Source organism: Elephantulus edwardii, unplaced genomic scaffold, assembly GCF_000299155.1.
Source record: "Elephantulus edwardii isolate Elephantulus edwardi_28Jun2011 unplaced genomic scaffold, EleEdw1.0 scaffold00410, whole genome shotgun sequence".
Lineage (NCBI taxonomy): Eukaryota > Metazoa > Chordata > Mammalia > Macroscelidea > Macroscelididae > Elephantulus > Elephantulus edwardii.
The window spans coordinates 755,598-761,838 of NW_006400160.1; the positions used below are offsets into that span (position 1 = coordinate 755,598).

Below are 6,241 nucleotides of genomic sequence, written 5' to 3' on the forward strand. Positions count from 1 at the left end.
AATGGGGGAAATATGTCACAATCATAGATCTTTTTTTTTTTTTGTAAAAGGCGAAAGATTTATTCGATCTGAAGAGAAACAAGAGTATACAATCATAGATCTTAAAATGGAATCAACTAAAAATGCTTAGAAAAGTCCAACAAGTGTAGAAAAAAAAAAAAGCTAAAATGCAGAATCTTAAAATGGCCAGAGAACATGAAAAGTTAAGTTTACCGTAAACACTCACCATTTTCCTCCGCCAACCTTCTGGAGGCCACATTCATAAAGACACTTCACAGACAAGGAAGGGAGAGAGAGTCATGCACTGGGCAGCTGGGAAGCAGAGACATAACATCTGGTCCTCACAGCAGATGAACTCTTTCCTTCAGACCTGTGAATGTGCAAACGGTCACCATAAAGTCCCAGGCTGCGGGCCTCTGTCCACCCAGAGGGCATCAGCACAAAGAGGCAGGACTGGGTGCATCCACCCTGCAGAGTGCACACCTACCTTCTTCAGGGTTGCTCCCAGGGCGCCTTGCTTCTGCCAAGATGAGGATTGATCTCAGTGTGGAATAACTGATTTCCAACCATCTTATGTAAAACACAATGGCATGCTGCCTCACAGTCATGTCAATGTTTGAGCCAAGAACGAGTCACTGCGGAAATCTATCCTCTTAACGGTCTTCCTGCCACACGTAGTGTTAAGTCAACAACACGGGAGTCCATGTGATGCTTTGCTTGCTTTTCAGAACCAGCAACAGTGCTGATGGGACAGGTCTAAACTCAGCCCATCTCCTCACTGCTTCCTATCTCTTAATTCCACTCCCGTGGAACCAGGTGGTCCCCACGACTGAGCATACTTGCCAGATAGCTTTCATTTCAAGTCCTGAAAAGGGGCTCTGACGGGTACCCACCTTACCCTGCGTCAGAAGCCAGACTGCTTGTTCCATTTTTTGAAAGGTTCAAGTCTCTTTCACTCTCTCTTCCAAATGTCTCTTCTAAAAAGTCCAAGGAAGGTCTATTAAAATGCCAATTTCCAAAGAGGACTGAGCGGCCCTTAATCCTCCCCCAAGCCCACTAGTCCCACTGTTTTTAAGCAGCTTTTTTGTTGTTGTTGTTCAGGGCAAATCTTCCCCTTTTGATATCGATGATCAAGATTACCTTCAGGGCTGATTATACACTTTCAAGATTTATAATATCTACTAATCATTTGTATCATACATCCTTATGTTACTTCAGCAAAAACTTTAATTATTTACACAAGATATCTAAATATAATACTGGGGGGGGAGACCAGAAACAATCCCAAAACACCCATTTATATCTGTTAACATTAAGTCACCAAAATCCTTAACACATAAACCTTTAAAGGAATGAACGGTTTCAACTTCAATCTTCACCCCTATGCCATTTTGACAGCAAGTGTGCATATGGTCTGAAGCCCAGTGTCCTGTCTTGGGCCAACATCTGCCTTTCTTTCCATTTTGGTAGCATGTAAAACTGCAATTTTAACTGTACCACTCAAACCCCTAACTTAGTAAAAAAAAAATCTCAGATTTCCATAAGTCTGGTGCCATTGTATCAAAACTGCTTCTGATATCAACAGTCCTGTGTACCTTTACCAACATTGCCAATGGGAACTGTCCGTCAATGGCATCAATAACACAAAACCCATTCCCACGAGGTCAGACACTTTTCCCATGCTCCTAGACCTCTTTCTACTCATCTCAACAGCAATCTTGCTGTTTTGCTCGGTCCAAAGTCTCATGCACTATCTCAAAGACCAAAGAGAACCAGACTGGGAAAATCAAATGGTTACAATCTCAAGTAATAACAGAATACAGTCAAGACAGCTCCAGAAATGTGCCTGCAGGAACCTCTGCTTTAAGCCTCGTAGCTTTTTGGCCACTTTTCTTAAGTTCTCAGTCCTGCCAATATTGGCATCCCCATCCAACTGTCCAACAAAGTCCTCAGTCCCGCCATATTGGCTTTCCCCGCCAACTAAACTGCCCCCCCAAGCAGATATATGCACACCCGTGTTTATTGCTGCTTTGTTCACAATAGCAAAGAGCCGGAAACAGCCCAAGTGCCCATCAACAAACAAATGGATAGAGAAGCCGTGGTATCGTCACAGAATGGAATATTATGCAGCGCTGAAAAACAAAGAACTCATGAAATATTCCTCAAAATGGGTGACCCTGGAGGACACTATGCTGAGTGAAGTATCTCAGTCACAAAAGGACAAATACTGCATAATACCACAGTTATAAAACAGGACTGTCACAGGGGAACTAAGAGAAGAAGGGATAAATAATGCACACTGCATCGAAAGAGACGAGAGAGAACTGTTTAAAAGGAATATATGATTAGGTATTATTGGCATGACAAGAGTCCAGAATGAGAGTTGCATAGTAAAGTGGCCTGGAGGAGGGGTAGGATTGTTTAACAAGGAAAGAACTTTTTTTTTCCTTAAAAAAAAAAGCAAACTAGGGTGGAGGGGAGCAGGGAGACAAATGTGTAACAATGAATGAATGGAAATCCAAGTTCTTCATAAGGTTTTATTAAAATCTCAATTAAAAAATGAATTAAAAATTAAAAAGACAGACAAAGGGGTTTGCATCAGAAAGGTCACAGGATTGAAAATTCTGGGGAGCAAATTTAAGGGATTAAATGTCAGTGTCCTGTTTGAGAACCAGTGAGAAAATTTGTGCCATTATTACACTGTCTCATTGGTTGGGGTTTTTTTTGTTTTTGTTTTAAATTTTATTTTATTCTTTTGTGTGTGTGTACCGTCAAATTGGATCTGACTGGTACAGGAGGAGACTGTTCCTCCTTCTCCAGCAAAGCATCTGGTGGATTCAAAACGTATCTCATTGGTTTTAAAAAGTACTTAGACATAATTCACGGGATTTCTTTTGATCTAGGATTAAGCTCCATTTTCTTTGTCACACTGATAAGATAAGCTAGAGATCTTCAAATTTATCCATTATAGTTCTTAAAGTGGGATTTTAGATCTCTTAGTATAAAAGAGCTCTCGTTGGTTGGGGTGTAGGGAGTTGTCCTGTGAACTTAAAAGTTAGCACAAGAGATTCAATGAGACAAAAACGGGCAATCTCCTCCCATTTCATTTATACCCGCGGGAAATGCCCTGGACGGTCAGCTATGACTTGGTTGGACAGCACAGAGCGAGTGAGTGAGTACAATTGCTATTGCGGCTGTGTGTAATCAAATCAGAACCAACTTACACATGAAAAGATGATTTTCGAGATTGCAAAGTGTTGAGATTGCGTCTATTTTTCGCCGGGAGCAGCTGGGGAAATGTGGCGTCTGAACTGGAAGAAGCCTCCTCAACAGCCTGCGTTCTGCAGATGACACAACCCTGTTTGCTTGAAACTGAAGACGACATGAGGCGTTTGCTGCAGAAGGTCAAGGGGTGCAGCCTTCAATATGGACTGAAGCTCAGCATCAAGTGAACAAAGATTCTCTCCAATGAGCCAATGAGACGCTTCAAGATGGACAGAGAAGAGACTGAGACTGTAGACAGAGACTGTAGATAAATTCAGCGTGCCTGCATCCACAGCCAACACTCTTAGCATCAGCAATCAGGAAATGCAAAGATAAATTGCAATCTCGCTAGAGTACTAAAGAGCAATGATGCTATATAGAGACTAACATCCACGCCACAGTCTTTGCAATTATTTGCTACCTATGGATCCAAGAGCTGGACAATAACTAAAAAAGATAGAAGAAGGATCAATGCCTTTGAGATGTGGAGTTGCAGAAGAAAGCTGAACATGCCATGGACAGCCAGGAGAACAAACAGGTCTCTATTGGAGACGGTGAAACCAGGCTACTTCCTGGAGGCAAGGATTTTGAAGTTTCATCTGAATTACTGTGGCACATGGCCAGGAGGGGCACAGTCCTTGGAGAGGGACCTCATGCTTGCAAAGGTGGAAAGACAGTGCAGGAGAGGAAGACCCAGGAGAGTAGGGCTTAACTCACGAGACAGAAGACATGGGATTAGCTCTGTTACAGATGCTAAGAATAGGACAGGTGTCAGCAACGTAAGCAACTTGAAATTTGGCATAAATATTTTTAAGAAGCCAAGATCGTCTGTCCCTTAATTATTCTTGGAAGTTCACTAAACAAAGAAAGTAAGAAACACTCTGGAATCTCTTACAGCTTTGTGATTCATTTTATTACACAGACTTGTCTCTTTGCTCTCATGATCAACACTTATATTTTGGTATCCATTGCAACAGAAAGAGTTTGTGTTCCAAAAAGCCTCTGATCTTTTGGGAAGAGAGAAGTCTTTGGAAGGAAAACTCTTACCTCAAATTTGAGCACCAATTCCAGGCACATCACACTATCATCATTGAAGAAGTGACGATATATCCTGAGTGGTCACAGAACTGAAATCCCTGCGGAACAAATTTATAGAGTTTAAGTTTCAGTTATTATTTTTTTTTAATTAGTGTGAAAAATGGGTGCCATTAACATACTATCTCTCTTGAAAAACATGAGAGAAATAATCCAAGTTTGCATTTTCTTTTCCTAGTCACAAGAGGATCGAGCCAACTTAAAATTCACTCATACACACTGTAGTTGGTAAGGTGGGATTTTATGTCTCAAAATTAGTACAAGGGACATCTGATGAAAGTGCCCGGAGCATGGCAATGTCTGTATGTAATTGTCCTGGTACCCCAAAGGTGGTATTTCTCAAAAGCACCAGAGAATGATCAGGATACATACAGATCACTGCCTGGAGAGAAAATCACTCTCTAGAAAACCTTTTGTGGGGTAAGCTGTGTCTCTGTCTTCAAAGGGAATTTTCACAGACACTTCAATATCGGGGTGTGAGGATGAACTTAAAAAATATACAGGTATAATCAGTGGCGTACATAAGCTCTTACACACTGAACTAAAAATGCACAATTTAGAGAGAAAGAGTAGGACTGTCAAAACTGGCATTCGAATATGTATCAGCCCACTTATTCACAGAAGTGAAAAGAATTTAGACTAGAGATATCTGCGAATGACACAACTGAAAACAGACTAGATCTAGTTAACAAAATGGACAGAGGACAGGAATAGCTACTTCACCAAAGACTCACAGCATAGTGACCCTATGAACAAAAGAGCATGAAGTCTTTCTATAACTATTGTCGTTTCTCCCAGTGCACGGAGTTTGCAGAGGCATGTGGTTTAGGAAGTGGATGACACTCCTGCTTCCAAAAAGGAGGAAGATTAGTGGCTATTACAGATTAGCTTGAGAGGAAATGCTATTCAGGACACTGTGGAAGATGCAGAAGAAAACCACAGCTCCCTCAGTACTGGGCAGAGAGCAGAATGAGCCTTTCCTAGAGATGTTCAGGTCATATCAAGAAGCATCATCCAGCAACAACATCAACCTTCAACACAACAGCACACAACAGGTGCTGGCAGGGATGGAGGGACAGGAACTCTCAAGCAGTGATGCTGAGAATATAAAGGGCTGTAATCACGTGGGGAAAACACTTAAGATGCTTCCCTAACATACTGGGAATAAAAACACCATTTGATGCACTCACCCTATTACTACGTACACAAGCCAGAGAAATGGGCTGAGACACCTCATTTACAAGCCCATCCATTCAAGCCCAGATTATTTATCATACAAAGAGATGGAAGCCTTTGACAAGGAAAAATATTTATGACATTTTGTTGGTGACTGGGGGGAAAAAAGCAAGTTATAACAACAACATGCATAGAAAACACTATTTTTCCAGATGCTCTGCTGGAGAAGGAGGAACAATCTCCTCCTGTACCAGTCAGATCTGATTTGATGGTACACACAAACAAACACAAATAGTAAAAATAAAATAAAAAAGATTATAAAAAAAGAAAACACTATTTTTTCGTTCTCCTTTTAAAATAGGTATGCAACAAATATGCATAAAAAACTCACTATAATAATATACATCAAAATGACTCTTTGGCTTGAGAAATTACAAACTTTTTTTTTTTATGTTCTAATTCTGCTTGTCTTTGCTTTAAACTTTGAAACTGCAATACTTTTCTAGGAAACGTAACACAGCTCCCAGCGCCTGGACACACGCAAACTGGACACAGACGAGAGCAGGACCTGCAGACTCAGGGGCTGAGCTCTGCGCCCAGGTGAACCTGACTGCGGGGGACGCTGTCCGGGAACTGACCACCACCCTGGTCCTCTGTGCACACTCACCTCCTGACCCCCCGGGGACTGACCACCACCCTGGTCCTC

At 41.6% G+C, this 6,241-nt stretch overlaps 1 pseudogene; it reads right to left on the bottom strand.

The window, feature by feature from the left end:
- The window catches only part of LOC102877658, a 79,750-nt pseudogene that overhangs the window by 59,752 nt on the left and 13,757 nt on the right, over window positions 1-6,241 (bottom strand).